We start from the raw sequence: 23,964 nt of genomic DNA, 5'->3' as shown, positions 1-23,964 counted from the left end.
GTAAAATCATCTGAAGGGCCGACCTTTTGCAAAAATTAGAGAGAATGTCTTTGCGTTTTGTGATTTTTGTGATGGAAAATTGAGAATATAGTTGTTGTGAAGAATGAGAATGGATGAATTGTGATATATATATAGGCAAAATATATATTTTTTTAATTTCACTCCCAACGGCTACTTCATTAAAAATATTTTTTTGAATATTTTTTTTATTTTTTAAAGGCCAAAGGCTAGTTTTCCGAAAACTAGCCGTTGAATCGGCGGTTCGGCGAACTGCCGGTTCCAACGGTCAAAATCGGCCCAAACAGCTAGAAAACTAGCCGTTGGGACAAACCGGCGGTTCCAAGGGCTAGTTTCTAGCCTTTACCCCCAATTAGCCCAATTTTTATGCTTTGAAAAAATCTAATTAAACCCTACAAGTACCCATTATCGCTCCACTCCAAATCACACAATCAAACCATCTCTCTTCTCTCTCTATAATCTACTCTCAAGCATTCAAGAATTCTCTAATCTCCATCATCTCTCCATCTCTTTTTCATATTCTTGCATTTGTTGATTTGTTCTTGTATTGTTCTCAATATTGTTTTATATATATATTTACTTAATTATGGCAACCACTAATGTTAACGACATGAGCACTCAACAGAGTGAACATATCGAGAATATGGCAACGAGTGAGGGTAATGTTGGTGATGATGCTACACCACCTACACCATCATCAACACCTAAACCCTCACAAAAACCGCTACATTCCGAAAGGGTTTGCATCTTCTTCCAACCCTCTCTATGTTTATAATCATGAATTAGTTAGTAACAGAATTACCGAAGCCACATGTGTTGATCATTACGCATTTCAATTTAGTGAGAATCAAGGATTTAATGAAATTATGAACGTAGTACAACCTTCATATAAAAGGATAGGAAGAAAAACAAATAAGAAAAACATTATTAGGTGTTATAAGAATCTTAAAGCCTAATTACTTAGTTATTTTTCAAACAATGATTTAAATGTTTCCATATGTAGTAATATATGGAGTGATCATCAACAAATTAATTCTTACATGGGTATTACATGCCATTATCTAGATTCGAACTTTTTCATGCAAAAACATGTTTTGACGTTTAGACAATTTAACGAATCTCATACCGCCGCAAAACATTGTTAAAATGATTCGCCTAGTTTTAGAGGAATATAGTCTTCTCAATAGAGTTTTTTCTATTGGATTTGGCAATGCATCAGCCAACACCGCATCCGCATCTTTGAGAGATTTGAAACATGCTTTGTCAACCTCTATTTGGCGGTAAATTTTTTCATGTTCGATGTGCTTGTCATGTTTTAAATTTTTGTGTTCAAGGTGGTTTATCGGCTATGAAAAACCATATTGAACCCATAAAAAACATAGTCCGATATATTTGGAACCGTAGTAAGGTTACGAAGGATTGGATGAAACTTTGTGAAGACAATGGAGTACCACCCAAACGTTTTTCAAAAGACGTTGGTAATCGATGGAACTCCACTTACAAATTACTTTGTGAATGTGTTAACTACAAGGACGTTTTAACGTCTTTTGCGAGTCACTACATTCCGGAGTTGGATTTTTTTAACGATGAAGATTGTTATTCATGTACCAAAATTGCTACATTTTTAAATGTTTTAACGATGCTACTCTTACATTTAGTAATGTATATAAACCTAGTCCTAATGAGTTTTTTATAGAAGCTAATAATGTAATGGTTGCTTTGACCGAGGTGGCCGAAATCCCATCACTACTTTTTGCCGTCTCGGAAATGAAACGCAAATGGTTAAATTATTATAGGGAAATCCCCGATATTTTTCTTGTTGCTTGTGTTATGGATCCTAGGTTTAAATTAGAAGGTTTAAGGTATTTGTTAGAGAACTATTATTGTTGTGTTGGTGAAATATTAGATTTAGAAGGGCACGTATCCGAGATAGTCTCTAAGACTAGAGAAAATGTTGAGTCTTTATTCTCTCATTTCATGGAGGGCTCATCATCGGAACTACCTCCTACTCCTACTCCTCCTTCTAGTAGTGGTACATCATCTTTGCGTAACTTTAAATCTATTTTTTTTTAAAAACGTCCAAGGTCAACGGTTTCAAGTGCGGAAATCGACTTATATTATAACACGAAATTTCAATTTGCTAACATTCAAGATCTAGATGTTTTGGCTTGGTGGGTGAAGCATAGGAGCGCTTTCCCGACAATGTACAGATAACGAGTCAAGTACTTGTCGCCCCCCCCCCCCCTCCAACGGTGGCGGTAGAACAAGCCTTTAGTCAAGGAGGCTACATCCTCAACGAGAAGAGAAGTCGGTTGGCTCCGAAGTCATTAGAGGTGCAAGTGTGCATTTGTGATTGGAAGAAGGCCGATGCAAGAAATCAAGCTAACATCGACAACAGCGATTACTCCACCGACGAATGGGTTGGAGATGCTTCAACAATACGCATCGATTCTTCCGATGATGGCTCCGCCTCCGGCTCCGACACGTAGGTAAGCGGGTTCAAACGTTAAGAGGTAAGAGAACTACGTGGGCTTTGATTCATCTAATGGACCCGAGAGGATACGTAGGCAACTTAATAAGTAAGTAAATATTAAGTGCAAACCTCCCCAATTTTTTTTGGGTTTGTTATTAACATTTATTCGACAAACGATGAGAAGTACAACTTGGAAACTCACTCGTAATCGTACTCCGGAATAAAAGGATTTTCTTTCCAATCTAAATTCGCACAACACATGCGTGAGGTTGGTCGGACCCGATATATTCCAAAGGAGTTTTAAAACTTTAATTCAAAATAAACTTAATTCAACAAATTTTATAAGTTAAATTCAACATACTATGTAGAAAATTTAAGTAAATTATAGTAGAATTGTAACTTTATAACTTTAATTTAAAATATACTTAAATATAAAGTTAAATATATAAACTTATAACTTTATAAAGAATATATAAAACTTATAACTTTATAACATTAAGTAAATTCAACATACTTTAAATCAACTAAAGTTTTTATGTTTATAAAGTTAAATATAAGTTTAAATACAAAGTTAAATATATGTTTAATTCAAACATTAATTTGTTAAATTCAAAATAAACTTAAGTAAACTTTTTTAAGTTATTATAATTCACACTATGATTTGTTTAATTCAATTTCAACATAGTAAACTTAATTTGAAAGGAACATATAAACAATATAGAAAATTTAAGTAAATTATAGTAGAATTATAACTTTATAACTTTAATTCAAAATAAGCTTAAATATAAAGTTAAATATATAAACTTATAACTTTATAAAGAATAACTTTATAACTTTAAGTTAGAATTCAACATACTTTGTAGTTTGTATCAACTAAAGTTTATAATATATGTTTATAAAGTTAAATATAAGTTTAAATTCAACGTTAAATAACTTAAATAATTTTATTTAATTCAAAAAATACATTTATTTAATTCAACATTACAATTAAATTGATTTAAAGTAAGTTCAAAACATTTTTTTTAATTAATTAGGTGGAACCGGGGGTTCGGAACCGGAACCGTTGGTTCCATGAAACCGCCGGTTCCTAGTTCCATAAAAACAGGAACCGGGACCGGACCCACCCCCTCCCCCGGTCCCAGTTCTGGTTCCAAATATTTCATCTCTACTATTAAGTACCGTAAATCCGATACAAAGCGGTGTGGATAAGTCAAGATTTGTCCAAGACTAATTAATATGCTCGAGCGGAGCTTTAATATATGATTGAGCTAATTAAGGTGGTTAAAGTTGACTTACCTCGCTCAAGATATCCGTTTACTAGCTTTTGGCCATGTTTGACCCGATACAGCAGTAACTAATTTACCTGCATCTAGTTTGTTTAAAACTATTGTTTCTGCATGTCTATCATGTGCGTGGAATTTGGATCCAGGGAAAGCCTAACTCCATGCCCAACATGGGGAAAGGCCCATTTTGATTCCCTGGTTTCGTCTTTGTCGAGGAGCCAGGATCCGCCACCTAGAAGGGAGAGCTTGAGAGGTTCGGTTCGAGAGGATCAAGAGGAAGGAGCTCGTGAAGGCGAGGCTCGGGAAGCGTGGGGTCGAGAACATCGTCTACAAAAAGCAGACCTCGAGAACCTCGACCCCAATTCCGACGAAGCTCGACACCGATTCCAGCGAGGCCTAGCAAGTGCGATTGCTTCGAGAAGCTCGACTACGCTTCCGGCAAAGCTTGAATGGCGAGGGACGAGCTCGAGAGGTGTGGTCATTGTCTCTGTTTTTCAGTCGAGGCCGCGGCTTTGTCCGAGTCTCGGTGAGGTGGGGCCGACTCTGTTTCCGGCGGTTAATAAGGAGACATCATCCCTGTTTTAGACGAAGCTCGACGAAGCTTTGATTAAAAGACAACTTGTCCCTCTTTACAATACCGAAATAAAAAATATATACATATATAAACACAAGCTTTGTATCTCTCGCTTATGGTCAATGGAGGCAGCCCCCTCCTCCCTTGTTTTCCCATCCTGATTCTTTATTTATAGCATTGGCTTGACCTAGGAAACTTTACAGACTTTATTTAAAATGGATTTTTAAGACTTTAAATATAATTAATTTATTATTATTTTTTAGAATAATTTTACCATCCCGGTCCAACCATTCTCATTTTCAAAAATCCTAAATTTACATATATTTCACTGATTTATTTAGTTTTATTTATTGCTGGAGTTTTAGCTCTTAGACGACCAAGATATCAAAATAGTTAGGCACACTCAATAGCATGAATTGATCTACTCGGCACAACTCACTAAGCTTGCACATGCCCATTCAAAAGACTGTCCTACATTTCCAATCCCCAGAAATGGCGTGTTTAATTATTCCCTCCGTTCCTTAATTATCTTATCACTTATTATTTTTCGTTGTTTTAAAATTATCTTCTTACATTTTATTTATAAAAACTACCTTTTAATATTTTTTTTTAATTTTCAATACACTTTCACTCTATCCAATACAAATTCTCCTCTCCAAATACTCCATCTGTCCCAATTTGATCTTTCCATTTCTTTTTTGAGCACTATTCACACTTGCAAAGAATCTTCTCGTTTTCTCTTGATGTATATGAAAATACATAGTCATGTGTAGTCTTGTTTTATTCGTCTCGACGAGTACTTTAAGAATATCTAAATTTCGTAATTTTTATACATATATATTTGGAGATATTTACGAAACAAAACGTACCTCGGCAAAAACGCCAAAAGAAAATGGGAAGATCATATTGGAACGGAGGGAGTACTATTTTATTTTCATTTAATATTCAATTATTACTCTTTTTCTCTATCTCATTCCTCCACATTTATTACTCTTTACTTTTCCCTTAAAACCCGTAATTTTGATCAAACGAGAAGAAAATTAAAGAACAGAGAGAGTAGTTTAGTTGCTGACTCAGAGTCTCAGATGGAGAGAATCAACAGAAGAGATGGAGTCATAGACGACGAATCCCTGTATCATATATGTAATTTATATACGGTTTGATTTAACTTATGTCTTAAATTTAGGAGTTTTTATAATATAAATTTGTTATATATGGCAATATAGATTATACTAGTTTAATCAGATACCACGCACACCATTTTTCAAATATTTTTAATATAAAAAATTAAAATTTATTGATATATTATAGATTTTAAACACATATAAATAAATTATGCTAATAAAGATAGGATATAGTTCATATGAGAATGTCACTTAAATGAGAAATAAGAATACATCATAATAGTTGGATTCTCTAGATTCAACGGTTAGGATTGAGCATGCGATCAACCGTCAACACTCTAGGTCAATGGTCAACTGTCAACGCCAATCAACGCCCGGTTAACGTCATTCAACGGTGGTCACTGTCGGCTAATGTTTGGTATGTTAGCATTAGTGCATGGTTTCTTTCATTTAGTGTAGAGTTTATGTATATTAGTGCATGATTTTTTTCCGCTAAGTGCATGTTTCTAAGCATCAATGTATGGTTTCTAGGAATTAGTGCACTAATTATGCTGAAAAGTGCATGAGTTTTAAAGTAAAGTGCACGAATTTTTCTGAAAAGTGAATGAATCTTGCTGAAAAGGACATAAGTTTTATAATAAAGTGCATGATTTTTACTGTAAAGTGCATGATTTTTGATAAAAAAATGTTTGAGTTTTGGTGTAAAGTGTATGAGTTTTAATGTAACACTATAACATATTAGCCGTAATGAGACGGACAAAACCGTCTCCCAAAACCAAAAATCATCTCATTAGATGTATGATACCGTTTTCAACTGTTTCACTCACGATCGTTGCTTCACAATCAAATTGGACTGATGAGACGGTCAGATGAAAGTAAAACCAAAACGTTTCCTTAGGTTGAACAAGCCGTATCATTTGAGTTATAGATTTGATACACTCTCAACTGTTTCATTTTATTATTTGGTTCAATATTTTATAAACAACCGTTCCAGAAGAGTTTTTTAATAGATATTATATTTTACTGTTTCATATTTTTAATCCATCCACATATAAATACTCAAAAGAAAAGTATTTATGATACAGTCCGGGCGCTCGACGAGCGTATGTAGGTACTCGACGAGCGTAGAAAGGAACTCGACTAACCGGACCTAAGCAAGGTGAACGGGATCAGCGTAGATAGGTCCTCGACGAGCAGCGTATGGAGGTACTCGACGAGCAGGATCTACGCAGATGTTGCAGGACCCAGATCCTCGACGAGCGGTGTAGGGAGATTCTCGACAAGCGGTTTAGACAGTTCGACTCAGAACCTACGCGGGACGAACGGGATCGATGTAATGACTGGTACAGGTCCGAGGTGGACCGTATCGGTTGCCCTGTTGGTCGGGGAGGGATAAGCGGCCGGCGGCCGTAATTTGTGAGAGGAGAAAGAGAGAGAAAGAGATTAGGGCAAAAGGGATGTAATTTCTTATTCCCAAAACAATGCGGAGTAAGGGTATTTAAACTAAGCCCTAACGGTTCAAAAAAGGCAACTCGGGAAAGAACCGTAAAGAAAACCCGAGAGGAGAGTAAAACTCTTAGTTTATAAAATTAACAATATTAAATAAAATAAAATAAAATCCTATCTAATTGTCGTATCTCTTTGGCCGACGACGATCCCTCTGCGGTAATCGGCGATGATCTCTCTGAGGTCTCGGATTCGTGAATTGTGGCGTATCAATTTACATGTAATCTATTAATGAAAATGCAATTATATTAAACTAATTCGTAGAGTACATTTTTACAAAATCTTAACGAATAGTGGTAAGTCAAACTGTCCCTAAACTGAATCCACTAAATCAAAATGGCCTTGAGGCAGTTGTACAACCATTACATTTTATGCAGCAACACATCAACACCAAAATCAGTCTTCATATCATCATGTTGCCACTTCCACCATGGCAAAATTAGACAGCACCAAAAGCAGACCACCATTTGCAGCAGCGGGCCAAATGTAGACAACACACCAACAACTGGAGTTCAGCAAAGACAACACCAAAACCGGACCATTATTCAATTTCTCACTATTGACTAGAACTCCATGTTTTGCAAATCTATTAAATCGTTGGTAAGTATATAGATGTGTTAAGAGCTAGTCATTTTTTTCAATATTAGGAAACAGTTTCTGAATCTGGAAGAGAACAAGTAAAATGGAAGAAAAAACATAAATAAACAGGGAAGAGATTCATACCTGGGCAGCAACATCGTGGACATTGGAAGAAAGGTCCTTCCTTTGTCAATTTCCAAATAAATCGAAAGCAGAGGAGGATTATTTTGTTTACGGGAAATGAAATTTCAAAGAAGAAGAAGGTTTTGCGGAAGATTATAGGTTAGGGGATTACGGATTTGAAGGACTTTTGATATGTTTTCCAAGACTCGCTCTGAAAAAAGTGACGGCCTTATGGCTTTAGCTTGGACTGATTAATGAACACTTTCAATGCGTTTCCGAATACGGTGTTGCTTTAATTAAGCTATTTCTTGAACCGTATCTTTATTTTCACTGAATCATTAAACTGTCTGATTATTCTAAACCATCTTACAATAACTTTTTCATTGGAGTGGATATGTTAAAGTGTAAATTGCAAGAGTTTTGCTCAAAAGTTTATTAATTTTAAGGTCTTTTGTCGTAAACCACCCCTCCAAATAGTTATATTCCCCTAAACCACTCTCATATTATCTATTTGTCGGCAACCACCCTTAAGACTACTCCTTTATTCAATTTACCACCCCTCTCCTCCATTCCGTCTAAATATGCCATGTGGACATCCATGTGGGGTGTCACACATTGGTGTAACAATGTCCAAGCCAAAAGAGAAGATCACTCCAGCACCTTCACCTTTCGTATTACACTTTGTGGTGCCTAGAGTCGGTTTCATACTCTCTTTGACTTCTGCACATTTGCTCTCCCTTGCCCCTACTTGTTCAAAGCGGGGATGCCTAGGTTCTAAGGGAGGGAGGATGATACGATCCTGGCTTACAATCACCCGATCTGAGGCGAATGTGAAAAGACCAAGATCGTGGCGTCCTCCTTGGTGAACATTTAGTTAATTAATGATATTATTTCTGTTATTAAGTTTAAGTAATTCTGTTTATGCATTTTCTATTTTGGGTTTGTGCTTCTCTTATGCTTAAAAGGGATGACCCATTTTCTAGAAGAAGGCCCAAGCCCATTAGGATTTTTGGGAGAGTTTATTTGGATATATATAGCCTACTTGTATTGCTTTTACAATCACGTTGAATTTTAGAGAACAAAAGTTGAGAATACTCCATTGATTCTCTTATCTACGTCAACTTGAATTGATTGGTAGAGTTTGCTCCTTCTCCATTGAAGACCCTTAGTTTGGTAGAGCTTGCACCCTTCTGAAGGCTTCACTATCCATTCCACCAAACACTACGAATAACCCCTAGCCTCCACAAACACATCCCCACTGCTGGAAATCTATCTAATCCATCAAATCATTAACCTCTCGACATCACTTCCGCATCCGCATCATCAATCCAAGGAGACGATTCACCCCACTACAGATTCAGACGTTTAATCTGGGCAACGTGAGACCTTCCGCAAGCAAGGTCACATCAGGTCAGCGCATATTTTAATGACAGTTTGCTTCGTCCTCCTAGTGCAGATGAAATTCGTGCGACTCTCTTTGCGATAATCCTACCGAGGCTCCAGGATATGATGGCGTGCATGCTTTGTTCTACAAAAATTCTGGGATGTGGTAGGAACTGATATCGTTCAGTTCATTATGGAATGGTGGGATGATGCAGTGTCTATCAACCAGATCAATCGAACTATAGTGGCTCTTATCCCGAAATCCCCGATGCCCCGGTATGTATGTGAATATCATCCTATTAGCTTATGCATAGTTTTATATAAGATTATTTCAAAAATGTTGAGCAACCGGTTGAAATCTATTTACGATCTGTCATATCGGAATCCTAGACAACTTCCGTTTCGAGTCGTCTAATTACGGATGATGCTTTTGTTGCTTTAGAAGGCTTCAATTGTATGAAGCACAAGAGGAAGGGTTGTGAAGGACAATTTTCACTAAAATTGGATATGACCAAAGCATATGATCGTATTGAGTGGTCTTTCCCTCGAAAGGCAATGAGTATTATGAGTTTCGCTAACAAATGGGTCTCAAGAATGATGGAGTGTGTTACTCCAACTTTCTCTTTTCAAATCAATGGTAATATTTGCGGTCATGTGGAACCAACCGTGGTATTCGCCAAGGAGATCCTTTATCGTCGTACTTATTTGTTCTTTGAAAGAGGTATTTTCGAGGTTGATTGACAAGGGAATTCAAATGATACTATTCATGGATGAGGATTTGCATCGGAGCTCCTATTGTCTCGCATTTGTTTTTTATGGATGACAGTCTTATTTTTGCTAAAGCTACTCTCCAAGAATGTGACAATTTAATTGGTACTATTAGTTTATACGAGAAGGCATCTGGTCAGAAAGTTAACTATGTCAAGACAAAGATTTCGCTTAGTAAAAATGTGGATTCTAATCTGCGATCTGCTATTGTGAGTCGGTTGGGTGTTCTTGAGGTGGATCATCATGATAAATATTTAGGGTTACCCACTGACTTTGGAAGGTCTAAGAAAGTTGCGTTTATGAGTTTAAAGGACAAAACTTGGACTCGATTGAATGGGGGAGTAGCAAGCTTCTTTCGAAGGTTGGGAAGGAGGTTTTGATAAAGTCTGTCTTACAGAGTCTTCCTTGCTATGTTATGTATGTCTTTTGCCTATCGGATGGTCTAATCAAGGAGATTAATATCATGGTGGCTAATTTCGGTGGGGCAGTTCTGATTTCCATAGATCTATACACTGGAAACACTGGGACTTGTTATGTATTCCGAAGAGAGCAGGTGGACTGGGGTTTCATATATGCTTACTTTCAACCTAGCTCTTCTGGCCAAACCAACTTGGAAGTTGTGTACCCAACAAGAGTTGCTCATGTTCAGGGTTTTTAAAGCAAGTTACTACCCATATTCATCTTTTTGGAAGCTGATAAGGGCTCTAACATCATATATTCTTGGAGAATCCTACTTTCTTCTCGCGAATTGACTCACAAGGGGACAAGATGGCACATTGGAGATGGACAATCTGTTTCAGTGGTGACTATGCCATGGATTCCAACCTCTCAGGGCTTTCATACTATACTTCCTTATACCAAATTATCACATAATCTTACTGTTACTGATCTTTTCTTGCAAGGAACACAAACATGGAACCTTGAAATGCTGAATACGGTGTTTCAAGGTCAGGATGTAGACGTTGTTTGCATCCCAACAACTTGAAGGGTTGTTCGAGACACAATGTTGTGGTGGCCAAACAAGGATGGAAAGTTCTTACAGTGTAAGGTCGGTGTATTGGCTAGGGGAATGTGAAGGGATTGACAATTGGCATAATTCACTAAGAACCAACACTATCAACGTGTTGCATATCATTTGGGCAATGAAGATGCCTCCAAAAATAGCAAACTTCGCTTTGAGAGTTTGTGCAGGGTGCATCCCCATAATATTTGTTCTTCATTTCAGGTATGTGATTGACGATGATCTATACCCTAGATGCAACCTGGAGTCGGAGACGATATGGCATGTATTGGGAGCTCATCAACACAATCAAACTATTGTTTTCTCACATGGTTGTAAGTCGATCGCATCATGGATCCCCTCTCCCATTCCATCCTCTAACAGCGCGCATGTTGAAGGCCGAAGGCCTTTACAAGCTAGTCTATGAGACTAGATTCAACGATGTGCTGAACTTGGAGAAGGTTTCCGAGCTCGTTTCTAAGCCCCCTCTTGCTAAGCTACTCCCGCCAACTGCCATCTCTTCACGCACTCAGTCCAGAGATTTAGTTACACATGCTACCGACGAGTCTATAGCTTCTATTGTCTATGCTATCCACAAGTGCTCTATTCTTGACAAGCGTCTCTCAGAAATTTCAACCTAGCTTCAGTTGATCACAGAACGACAAGAGGAACACACTCGAATTTTTCAAACTTTAGTCGCTCTCACACGTCAACGTGATGCCTAGGGTGCTTAAAAGCTTGTTTGTTTATGTGCCTTTTGTGTTGTTTTCTGCTTGCTCATCAGAATAACTAGTAATCTCTTAGGTTTTCCTTCTAAAAAAGGTGTAAGGACTTAATGACAATATAGTATGCCTTATGGTTTCTATAATCTTGTGCTTTTTACATGGTTACACCTTACTTTTCTGTGCTTAATGACTTAATATGCTTGATTACTGAGTTCAGCTTGTTTGCCCTATTCCACTTTAGTTCCATTTGCATGAATTATATTGCATATTTGATACGTTAAAAGGGGAAGTAAACAGGTACATATCTTATTCAACTAAGGGGAAAGATTTTAGACCATCTTGGTCTAAGGGGGAACAAAGGTAGACTTGCTAAGTGTTTTTAGCAAGATATTGAGCTAATTTGTTGTATCCGAAAGTATTTGATTAAGCTTCATTGCATATCTTAAGCTTAACTAAGTATATTTTGAACTATTATATTGTTTATTATTTAAGTGTTTGTCATCATCAAAAGGGGGAAAATTGTTGGTTTGAGCTAGAGTGTGGAACTAGCTAGCTCAATCTTCCCTCTTGTTTTGATTATGATAAACATAAGTATTTGATGTCCATTGTGCATGATAAGCTTTCTAGGAATAGTTCGAGGAGTTAGGAGACTAGCTGAGTTCATGTACAGACTAGCTTTAGGCCTAGCGGGGAAAGCAAGTCTCGCCAAGGCAGTGTGAAGAAATAAAGAGAAGAAATAAAGACCCAGGTGATGAGTTGTGAACACGGAAGGACTAGCTAAAGTGAATGAGAGTCGTTGCGAGCTAGTGGTTCGCGCTTCAAACACAAAGAGAGTGTACAAGTAATCAAGTGCCAAGAAGTGAGTCCTACCAAGGAATCTTGCACCAGCCCGTAGTGAATTCGGGTGCAGTGAAGGGAAGGCCGAGAAGCTAAGGATAGGGGATAAAGGAACTTCTACCTATGGATAGTGATGAACGGGGATCGCCAAGCTGGACGAATGAAGGAAGCGATGAGGGTGTAGAGAGGATTGCCAACATGGAAAAAACAGTTACTCAACAGAATAAGCACAAAATGTGTGGGATAGTTGATGCGCTCCAAGGAAAGGATCGATCACACGGATTGACAACGTGGACTTCTTCTTTGCCATAAATTATAGATTTGCTTTACTTGGAGGATAAGTTTGGAATTCTATACATATGTGTAATAGGTGATGTTAGGCACACTAGCTGAAAAGAGAAAAAGAGAGCTAAAGGCTTTAGGAGAGAAAGCTAGAGAGTTGAGTGCTTAGAATCACATCGCTTGTTGAGAGGAGAAAGCAAGAGCGAATTGGAAGGTGTGTTGGCTAGAGAAAAGCTACTCTTTTCCAAGGTCGCATGAGGTTAGAGTGTTGTCTAAATCACCTTGAGAGTTGAAAGGATTACTTGTAATGTGTTGAACGCAGATTGAGTTGAGAGAGAGTGTTACAAAGTATTGTAATTACTCTTGATTAATATAATCTATTAGTGGTGAGTTTTATCCCGATCTTAGTAGAAGCTTAGGGTTCTCACCTTCGGAAAATCCTTGCATTTGAGCCGAACATATCATCTAACAATCTTAAGTTCAAAGTATTGTAGTTAATCCCCCCTTCTACAACTCTAAGACCCTAGTTGACTAGCTTTTTGTGTTTAACTTGGAGATTAGACTAGCTTAAACGTGTTTTCAACTTCTTTATCTTTAAAACACTTAAGCGAGTTGATCGATCTACTCTTTTATAAGAGCTAGTCGATTCAAGCTACTTGATACGATCCGAATTGATCCATATCACTTAAACCTACAAAATTATTTAAGAAGCTCGACTCATGCAAAGATTTTTCCGAGGTGAGAACCCTAAGCTTCTATTAAGCTTGGGATAAAACTCACCACTAAAATTGTATAATCAGGAGCAATTACACAGTTAAGCTACTCCTAGCTCCAAGTAACTCTCTCTCACAATACAAGTTGTGTTCACCTCATACAAGTAATATTTCTCTATCAAGCTCCTAAGTGATTTAGACACTATATCTCTTGACAGCTACTTAATATCCTATTAGCTTTCTCTCTAGCTCTCTCTTAGGCTTATTCGCTTTGCTCTTCTCTAGCTTGTGAAGCTCTAAACATGTGTTCCTAACATCACTCATTTGCACACTTATATAGTAATTCTAACTTAAACCCTAAGCTAGTAATTCTATATCTCGCGGCACTAAAGACAACCACCTCAGCGATCCGTGTGATCATATTCTTCCGGAAATGCATCAACAGCTTCTATCGATTTGTGCTTATTCACATGATCTTCTCAGCTCATCCATGTTGGCAATCCTCACCTTCAACGCATCTCTAATTTGTCCAGCTTGACAATCGTCGTACACCAACTATCCAAAAGTAGAAATCCTAATAAAGTCCATGTTGTTTCCATTCCCCTTAAGCTGTAGCTTCAACGGCCTTCCCTTTACTTGACCAAATCTTCTCTGCGCTTGTGCAAGATTCCACTCGTAGACTCTCGCTTTTTGCTTTATTACTTGTATCTTCTCTCTTTTCTCTGAAGCGTGATCCACTAGCTTTACAACGACTCTCGCTTGCTTAAAGATAGTCCTTCCAACTTCTTATTTCTTCTCTGCATGTCTTATTCTGTCATGGTGAGATTCAGCTTTCCCCTCTAGACCTTAAGCTAGTCCCATCGTGGAATCACCTAGTCCGCCTGTGTCAAATCTACTCATAGAACTCCTCGAGTTATACCTGATTAGCTTAAAACACACAAAAGATATCAAATACTTAGGTTTGATATCATCAAAAAAGCGGAATGGTTTAGCTAGCTAGTTAAACATTCTAGCTCAAACCAACAATTTGTCCTTTTGATGATGACAAACCATTAAACAATTAAGCTCATAAAATTTCAAAGCATACTCAGTTAAGCCATAGATATGCAATGAAGCTTAATCAAGTACTCTCAAATATAACAAATAAGCTCAATATTTCGCTAAGAATACTTAGCGAGTATATCTCTGTTCCCCCTTAGACCAAGCCAGTGTAAAATCTTCTTAATTTCAAAAACAGAAAGAGTATTTTACCTCAATCCTTCACCTGCTCAAACCTGTTTATTTCTCTCTTTTGGCAGCATCGAAAAATTCATAATTAACTCAACAAGAGGAACTACAGTAAGCTATATAGTCAAGCTCAACTCACTGTCAAGCAAAATCAATCAAAGATCAGTTAAGCAAGACTATAACCATGAAGCACGGAAAGCACTATAATCAATCAAAGGAATACTTAGTATATATAATCACATTACACTGTTTATAGCTGGTATCCTAATAGTTCTATCAAATAGACACGCAATAAAATTCAGAAAGCACATAAGAGCATCAACTCAAATCACCTTCTTCCTCATTACATTCACCAGCTGTTACCAAATGTTTGAGATTAGTTGCGCACTAGTCTCGAGATCTTACTTTCGAAGTGAGACAAAAAAATTATGATAACTTCTTTGCTGGAATATCTTCAGCTGACTTCTGATTCACTTTGATTATCACCTCGCCGGATTGCACTAGATGAAAGCAAGGTGTGCTTGGCTTCGAGGCTGTGTGGGGAACTTCATTTATCATTCTCTTGAACAAATGGCGTTCAGTTACTAGTACTAGGAGATGTAAGCTCATGCTTGAGATGTGATGTAATGAAAAGTGCTCATCATGAAATTAAAGTGCGTTAAGGGGAAGAAATGCACATATCATGAGGGATAGAACACACTCACACTTGAAATATAACATGTAATCATCATGTGCATATAAAGGATAACTAGCTTTTTACTAAAATGAATACTTCCATTTGAGGGGTATGCAGGGAATCAGGTTGCGTTACATAATAGTAGCTAGGGACACTGTAGGAGTGGATCATTTCTGTAGGCTTATAACATGGAAAGAAGACGATCACCACTCTCTATTTGTGCAACAATAAGAGCATGCAATAGATATAGAAGATAGTACTCAGGGGCCTCTTATATTCATGTCAAGTGAGATAGATCATATCAAGAGATAGAGAAAGCAATCAAGAAAATACATGAAAGCATATCTCATCTATAGTTCCCAATGCAGATAAAGCACACTAGAACATAGCCAATGTAAAGGGAACTTATAGTGAGTTGAAGAAGAGGTCTAGTTAAGAGGAATGAGGCCAAGCTGAAGTCTAAGATGTAAGAAAGGTAACTTGTTAAGCGGTTGTGTGAAGATATCAGCTATTTGATTCTTTGTAGATACATGAATTATCTTGACTCGCTTATGCTCAATGTGATCACACAAGAAATGATGCCGCACGTCAATGTGCTTGGTGCGAGAGTGATAGACATGATTCTCTGAGATATTGATAGCACTTGTGTTTTCACAAAGAATCTGGAGTGTATCTAGCAAAATACCATACTCATCCAGTTGCTATTTGAGCCATAGAAGTTGAGAGCAATAGGCAGCCACAGCTATATATTCAGCTTCAGTTGTAAATTTGACGTTGTAGCTCCTACTCTGCATTTCAACCTGCAATGACAATCAAGCTTTTGGTGTCTAACGAAGTGATGGCTTCGAAGGCACATTAGCACTAGCTATTCTTGAGTGGAAAGTAGAACATTCATCAACGCTCTAGGAGTAGACTCATAATAGATATCATCGTTCAGATAAAGCACTTGCTTGGCTTGTTCGTTATTGGCTTTTGAAGGCCTAGTACGTAGAAAATTGGTTGTAGACGACTCGCTCTGGTCAAGCTTCTCTTTTTTTTAAATGAGACTCTGATTGAGCTTGCCCTTACCAGGTTTAGCCATAGACAACTTATTGGACTTAGGAATAAGTTCAAAGTTAAGAAAGCTTACCTCGATGTCAATATCAAATTCAGAATCTTCAGAGGCTATTGAGCACAACACTTGTGCTTCTCCACAGTCTAGCTCATCTTCTGAATCACCCCATAAAGTGACAAAGGCCTTTCTCAGTGGAGTTTCAGATATGCTTGGATCCAGCTTAGCACTTGTGCAAGCTTTTTCCATGTGTCCTTTACCTTTTCAGTTGTGGCATATGACATCCTTGAGGTTGCGTGGCTTGGATTCACCTCGTTGAAAGCCCCCTTGTCTCTTAAAGAATTTCTTGACGAGTTTATCATCATTGCAACATCCCGATCTTCTTCATGGTCATCTTCATCATTGTCTTCCATCTTTTGAAGCACTCGGGTGAGTTTGAGCTCCATTACCTTTGATTCATTAGCTACCAGCCACTCTTTTTGGTCTTCACTTTCCTACACTCGAAGTTTTCTAGCAAGCACAGAGACAGGAACTCTTTTGTTTCTTTAGTCATTAGCATTATCCTCTTAGTAGTACCAAAATTAGCATTTATCCCATGAATGAAAGCGAGTGAGAGTTTCCAGGAGTCTACCTTAAGTGGAGCTGAGGACATTTTATCACATACTACATGGAATCTTGAATGATAATCTGAAATAGATTCGCTTTCACCCATTTTGAATGAATGACAATCCCTCTAGAGCTCAAACTTGTGATTGTTCTTCATGTCTTCATTGCCTAAGTGCATATCTATAATCGCTTCCCACATGAGCTTTGCGGTTGACAGGGACATGATTTTGTCTATGTCTCTAGAGAGAGCGTTCAACATGAGTTGCTTAGCCTTTGCATTTTTCTTGAGTGTTGCATATTCGGTTGGCACCCATTTGTAAGTGTCTGTTTCGGCTGTGAGCTTGTCTTCTCCTTTTTCTATAATCCTCCAACATTGATAATCTGTTTGTTGGATATAGTTCTTCATCATGGTTATCTACCATCTGAGTTCACCCTCAACTATGTGTTAGTTTAAGCATGAGCAGCTTAAACGTTCCGCTTGTTTTGATGATGATAAACATAACATTTAATGTCTTTTATGTGTGACAAGATTTCCATGAATAGCTTAAGTATCTAGGAGAATTGCTTTGATGCAAGCGGGCAAGCTAGAGACTAGCTTTGTGCCTAGCGAGGAAAGCGAGTCTCGCAAAGGTAGTAATGAATAAAAGAGAAGAAAAGAAATAAAGCCTAGGTGAAGTATGTTGAAGGCGAAGGACTAGCTTAAAGAGAAGAGAGTCGTTGCGAGATAGTGAATCCTCTGCTTCAACATCTGAGTAAATACAAGTATATCCAAGTGAAGTGAAGAAGTGTCCCAGGTGGAATCCATGCACCAGCTTGTAGAGTATTCGAGCTCAATGAAGGGAATGTCGTGAAGCTAAGGATAGGAGGATATGTTATTGCCTATAGATAGTGAGGGAAGAGGATCTCCAAGCTCGACAAACAAGAAGAGCGAGAATGGTGTGGAGTGGATTGCCAGCGTGGACAAGTTTGTTGCTCAAGAAAAGAAGAAACGCATGGAATCAAGTGGAGCTACTTAGTGGAGCGGTCACACAAATTGCCAGCGTGTCACTCTTTGTTGCACTATTGTATAGGTTTTTCTTTCTTGGAGAATAAGTTAGGAATTCTATAAATAGGTGCAATAGATAAATTGTTAGTGCATGAACTTGAGAACCTCATAGTTGAGAGAGACTAGTGAGCTTAGGAGAAGCATCCCAGAGAGAAACACAAAAAGATCCGAAAACTAGGGAGAGTGAGTGCGGTTGAATGTTTAGGGTGAGAAGCTAGTAATCTCAGGAAAAACGAGTTGGTAAGAGTTGTATCTAGAGGAAATCTACTCTTATCCAACGTCGCTTGAGGGAGTAAGTTCTTCAACACACCTTGAGAGCAGAGGAGGATAACTTATATCAAGATGAACTCGGATTGTATTGAGTGGGAGAGTTGCAAGTGTTGTAATTCTCTGATTTGATATAATCTAATATAGTGGTGTATCCCGGGCTTGGTAGAAGCCTAGGGTCTCACCTTGGGAAAAATATCTTTGCATTTGAGTTGAACTTACTATATAACAATTCTAATTTCGTATTGTGGAAAATTCCTTAATTCCGCATATAAAACATACTCGCTTATAGCTTGTGTGTTCACAAAGGGGATTAGACTTGCTTTAAAGTGTTCTCAACTTCCGTGTTAATAAAATACTTAAGCTAGTCAGTCGAGCTACTCTTTCATAAGAGTTAGTAATTTTAAGATACTATATCTTATTCAGCAGCGATTCAGTCTTATATCTACTCGTTGAATTCGATCCTTGTAGACTGGCTTTCTAGCTACTTGTACATTAGGTATAAGAGTAAGTGTGATATCCTTTATCATATCCACAGAAACCCACACTAAGATATGAGGCTTAGCTAAAGAGATCCCTAGGTTAAAAGCATGTTTACCATTACCCATAATTCAGACTATAGAGAGAGAAAGAATCTTTGCAAGAGAGACCTTATCTTTGATACCAATTGTAGGATCTAGTTTCTTAGTTCACTTGAGTGTATAAGAGTTGAAAATAAAGTAAACACAAGTAAGCTAGTCTAATCTCAAAAATTAACTCTAATAGCTATATAAGCTAAAGATTTATTAATGTGGAAGTAGAGAATAGCTACTATTTAAGCTTAGTAAAATGATTTAAGAAGCTCGGCTCATGCAAAGATTTTTTCAAGGTGAGAAGCCTAAGCTTCTATTAAGCTCGGGATAAAACTCACCACTAAACTTGTATTAATCAAGAACAATTACACACTTAAGCTACTCCTAGCTCAAAGTAACTCTCTCTCACAATACAAGTTACATTCAGCTCATACAAGTAATATTTTCTATCAAGCTCCTGAGTGACTTAGACACTAGCTCTCTTCACATCGACTTCAGATCTCAATAACTTTCTCTCTAGCTCTCTCTTAGGATTATTTGCTTTGCTCTTATCTAGCTTGTGAAGTTCTAAAATCGTGTGCCTAACATCACTCATATGCACACTTATATAGTAATTCTAACTTAAACCCTAATCTAGTAATTCTATATATCGCGGCATTGAAGACAACCACCTCAGCGATCCGTGTGATCATATTCTCTCCGGAAATGCATTAACGGCCTCTATCGATTTGTGCGTATTTGCTTAATCTTCTTAGCTCATCCACATTCGCAATCCTTACCTTCGGCGTGTCTCTGATTTTTCCAGCTTGGCGATCCCCGTACATCCACTATCCAAAAGTAGAAATCCTAACAAAATCCTTGTTGTTTACATTTCCCTTAAGTTGTAGCTTCAACGGCCTTCCCTTTACTTGACCAAATCTTTATGTGCTTGTGCAGGATTCCACCCGTAAACTCTCGCTGTTTGCTCTATTACTTGTATCTTCTCTCTTTTCTCTGAAGCGCGATACACTAGTTTTACAACGACTCTCGCTCACTTAAATCTTAGTCTTTCGGACTTCTTATTTCTTCTCTGCAAGTCTTATTCTGTCTTGGATAGATTCACCTTTTCCCGCTAGACTTTAAGCTAGTCCCATCGTGGACTCAGCTAGTCCGCTGGTGTCAAATCTACTCTCATAACTCCTCGAGCTATACCTGATTAGCTTAAAACACACAAAGGACATCAAATAATTAGGTTTGTTATCATCAAAACAAGTGGAATGGTTTAGGTAGCTAATTACGCACTCTAGCTCAAACCAACACTAATTTTACTTTTTCTTGGAGGATATAAGGATAATTTTAGAAGAGGATATTTTCTTAATATTTGTGTAAATTTGTAAAATGACAAGTATTTTCAAATGGAGGGAGTGTAAGTTATAAATTTCTTATACAATTAAAAATTGTATTTTTATCGATCCATTAAAAACCATGTCTCACCTTGGCGGTCTACTGAGAAGGTCGTATCATGGTAGGGAAAGGCTTCTTTCCTTGATCACGTGGTACGTACCAGGGACCTCACGTATACCTCTTCACCAAGGTCTTACTTGGGAACCAACCTGGAAAGCAGTCGAATTGTCCTTACTTTACATGACAGTTGATTGAATGTGGTGTCAAACCCCGGTTAACTCGTTTAAAATCCCCTTTCTAGTTACCAGAGGATTTTTCATTTCTTTTTGAAGGCCTCTATTTAGCTATCCAAGTACTTTCTGGTCATTATATGTAAGTTTTGCAGTAATAATCTCGCTATCTGTTGAGTTCGTTGGAGCCCAACTATGACTAAGGGTTGTTCAGTTTGGTCTTCTTTACCAAGATAAAGGACAAGATAGAACTATCACTACTAAGAAATCGAAAGCATCCAATCTGATAAGAGCTCAAAATCACATAAAAGTATATAGCACCCTACCTTGCTAAGAGAAAAAGCAAGATAGATGGCATTGAAACTCTTGAGTGAAAGTTAGATCCATTCTCTCCTAGACGCAGAGAAAAGAAGGGCTAATATCTTTGCTTTACTATCGAGTTAGAGGAGCTCTTTTTGAAAAAAGAAGATACCGGCTAATATTCAATTGACCTATATAGCCACCGGTGCAATTAAAGGAAGTAGCTTACGGGTTTAAGGTTTCTAGGGACTCTGAGGCGAGAAGAAGCATTTCCCGCAATCCTATTGATGCAGAGACCAGACGAGAAGGTCCATCTCTTTACTAGAATCTCATGTGAAAGAAGGTGTTGCTCTAGCTTAAGCCTAAGTTGATCTTACTTGATATATTAGTTTAATGAATTTTTCATGTAACTCATCCCCGATGAAATAGTTATAGTTGTTGATTTATTGATTGTTGACAGTTATATCTTACTTAGCTAATCCAACTGGGAGCAAATACTTTGATCTCTTCTTCATTTGCGAGTGGAATTTTTCTTACCCTGCTCTCAAGGAAGATTTGAAACCTATTACACAATCTCCAGTTGTCTCTTTCTTGCTATGAAGGAATGATGAAACAAGAGAACCTTCCTCTCATCGACTAGTCACTCATCCTCGAAATAAAAGCAATAAGTGATGACATTGAATCTGTTAGAGTCAACTAGAAGAGAGTTCCCCATGCCAGACTCCAATTGTAGAATATCAAAGTATGTTTCAATTGAGTGGTTCAGGCATATGTGATGAAGGAAAGAAAGATTCTTCACCAGTAATGGTAGGGTTTTCACCTCCATTCTATTACGACAAAGGAAGGAATCATAATAGAGTCAAAATCACGATTTGAGTCCGTCCAGATAAAAGGAAGAATCCGTTGCGAGTTTTGGGATCAAGGCTTATTTCCTTTGCTGAATCTGGAATAGTCTAGGTAAATTCTTTACCTCAAAGGTTGTGACTAGTGGATTCATGGTACCTAGAAAGAGAACAAATGTTCCTATGGTAATGGTTGTGGACTAAACAACCCTTTCTCTGATTCTCCCTATCGACTCTGAACTCAGTCATGCTAGAGTCGTCTTCTTTCTCTTGTTGAATGTGAAGTTGTGATCAAATGTAAAGAGCTCTTTATTAGAGAAATTCTTATTCAAATTCCGCTTGAGTGGTCTTATATATCTAATTTAGGGTAAAGGTGGTTCGGTAAGCCTTGTTATCTAGTATGACTGAAACATTAGGCCTGTCTCTATACATGGGCTAAGGCCTATAAGCTGGAGTTACTACATTGGGGTAGTTTAGGATGATGAAAAACGTACCTGATGAAATTAGTTCTTCTTTGTGTAAACACGCATCTTAGTAACCGATGATTTTGTTGTCGGAATATCAAGTGAATTCGCTGCTTTTGTGCCAACATTATCGCCTAGAACAAAAGAATTTTAAAGGGGAGAGAAGTGATGGATTAAGTTCCTCTTTTTTTGAGTGACTACCCGAAGAAAGAAGACTTATGATCTATTCTCTTGCTCTTATTTTATAAAAAAATGACACAACCTGGTTTTATAGTGATCTTTTTGGATGATGCTTTAGCCATTGACAGAGAGGAATCACCTTGCCTAGCATTAGACTAACTAGCTATCCCTCCTTGGTTGGATTATTTTGAATAGCTAATTTCCCAGACAAAGAAGGTCGAAGAAGACAACCCTTAGGATTATTAAACGAAGTCCCTATTGATCTTTCCCTCACTACCGAATCTATTCCTCCCACAGGTGCTAGAAATCCCTTAAAGGCCTGTCTATGAGATTGGGAAGATCTTAGGTCTAAGACGTTGGTTTAGGAAAACTAGAACTATTGGTTCTGGAAGAAGCAGGTTCAACATAAAGATAGTCAATCGAGAGAAGTCTTCATCCAAGTTGTCTTACTCAATTCCGTTATCTGTATCGGTGAATGACTCTTTCCTTAACATCAATAGAGTTTCCCAATGAAAGGAATATGGTAGCGCATATCCCTATATCCTATTAAGTACCTACCCTTTTAGAGCAGATTCAGTTGTCGTTGTATTATGTCACATCGACTACAGTTTCTTAATCTATCTGTTATCGGTTGAATATATCGTATTAATACATCTGAAATGAAAGAACTACTTTAAAAAGGAGGAATTTCTATGATGCAGATTGAGGTGATGTTGCCTAATATAGGTACATCCCTACCTTGAACAAGGATCAATGGTTGAGTAGTAGTGGGGTGTTTTCCTCTTGAATGGTTATAGTCTGCAGAAGTTGGTGGATTATTATATGAAGGAACCAAATTATGGATGGACTGAGTTTGGCTAGTTGGTAATGAATCATGGACATGTTGGTGGAAGGTGGTGAGAGAGCAAGGCTCGATTATAAACACAAAGATGGCGTGGAGATTTAAGAAAGGAGCAAGGCTCTATACTTTTTATCTATAAAATCCATGTTAAAAACTAATGTTGTTTACTAAAAAGTTTAAATAGAGAGATTTGGAAGAATGTTATAATGATAAAAACTAGATATCTAAAGAGTTTAAATAGAGAGATTTGGGGGAATGTTATAATGGTAAAAACTAGATATCTAAAGATAGAAACTAATTTAAGGTTGTTGGCCTCCTAATGTATAAATTAGTTCAACCACTAATGTGTTGTATTTTGTATAGAAAATATATCAGACAATTTATTTAGGATTAGAGTATGTTTTATTGGTATATGTATGATCCAAAACTCAGGACGCGTCTTTGCCTTATTTGAGAATTCTTACAACACTTTGAAGATTGCTGAAGAAGTCTTAGAAGAGAAGTGAAAAAAGAAAACACATTGAAGATTAAGTTGAAGATAACGAACATGAAGCTGCACATTGTTATTGAAGACCCATGAAGTTATTTTAAATAAAGTTCAGTAAGTGTGGACAACACATCAATGCATGTCCTGGAAGAATTCAAGAATCGCATTCTTGCACTGACATACAAGATTTGATTTTTTATATCATAATTTGTTTGTTACCTTTTAATATTTTCCAACTTATTTATTATTTCAAAAAAATCGTAATTTAAGATTCAACCTAGTTTTCCTACTTATGCATTATCACATCTTTTCATCTTTTTGCAGGATTGAAGATTGAACTTTGCTATTTTCTTTACTCTTTCTCTCTAGCCTCCATGACTATGAGGAACTAAAGTTATCTTTTTT

The sequence above is a fragment of the Phyllobates terribilis genome, unplaced genomic scaffold (genome assembly GCF_046119375.1).
Source record: "Phyllobates terribilis strain yellow unplaced genomic scaffold, ASM4611937v1 Scaffold_4606__1_contigs__length_59005, whole genome shotgun sequence".
In the NCBI taxonomy this organism is placed as follows: domain Eukaryota; kingdom Metazoa; phylum Chordata; class Amphibia; order Anura; family Dendrobatidae; genus Phyllobates; species Phyllobates terribilis.
The sequence above is the reverse complement of the archived record's forward strand: the minus strand, read 5'-3'. Positions refer to the sequence as shown.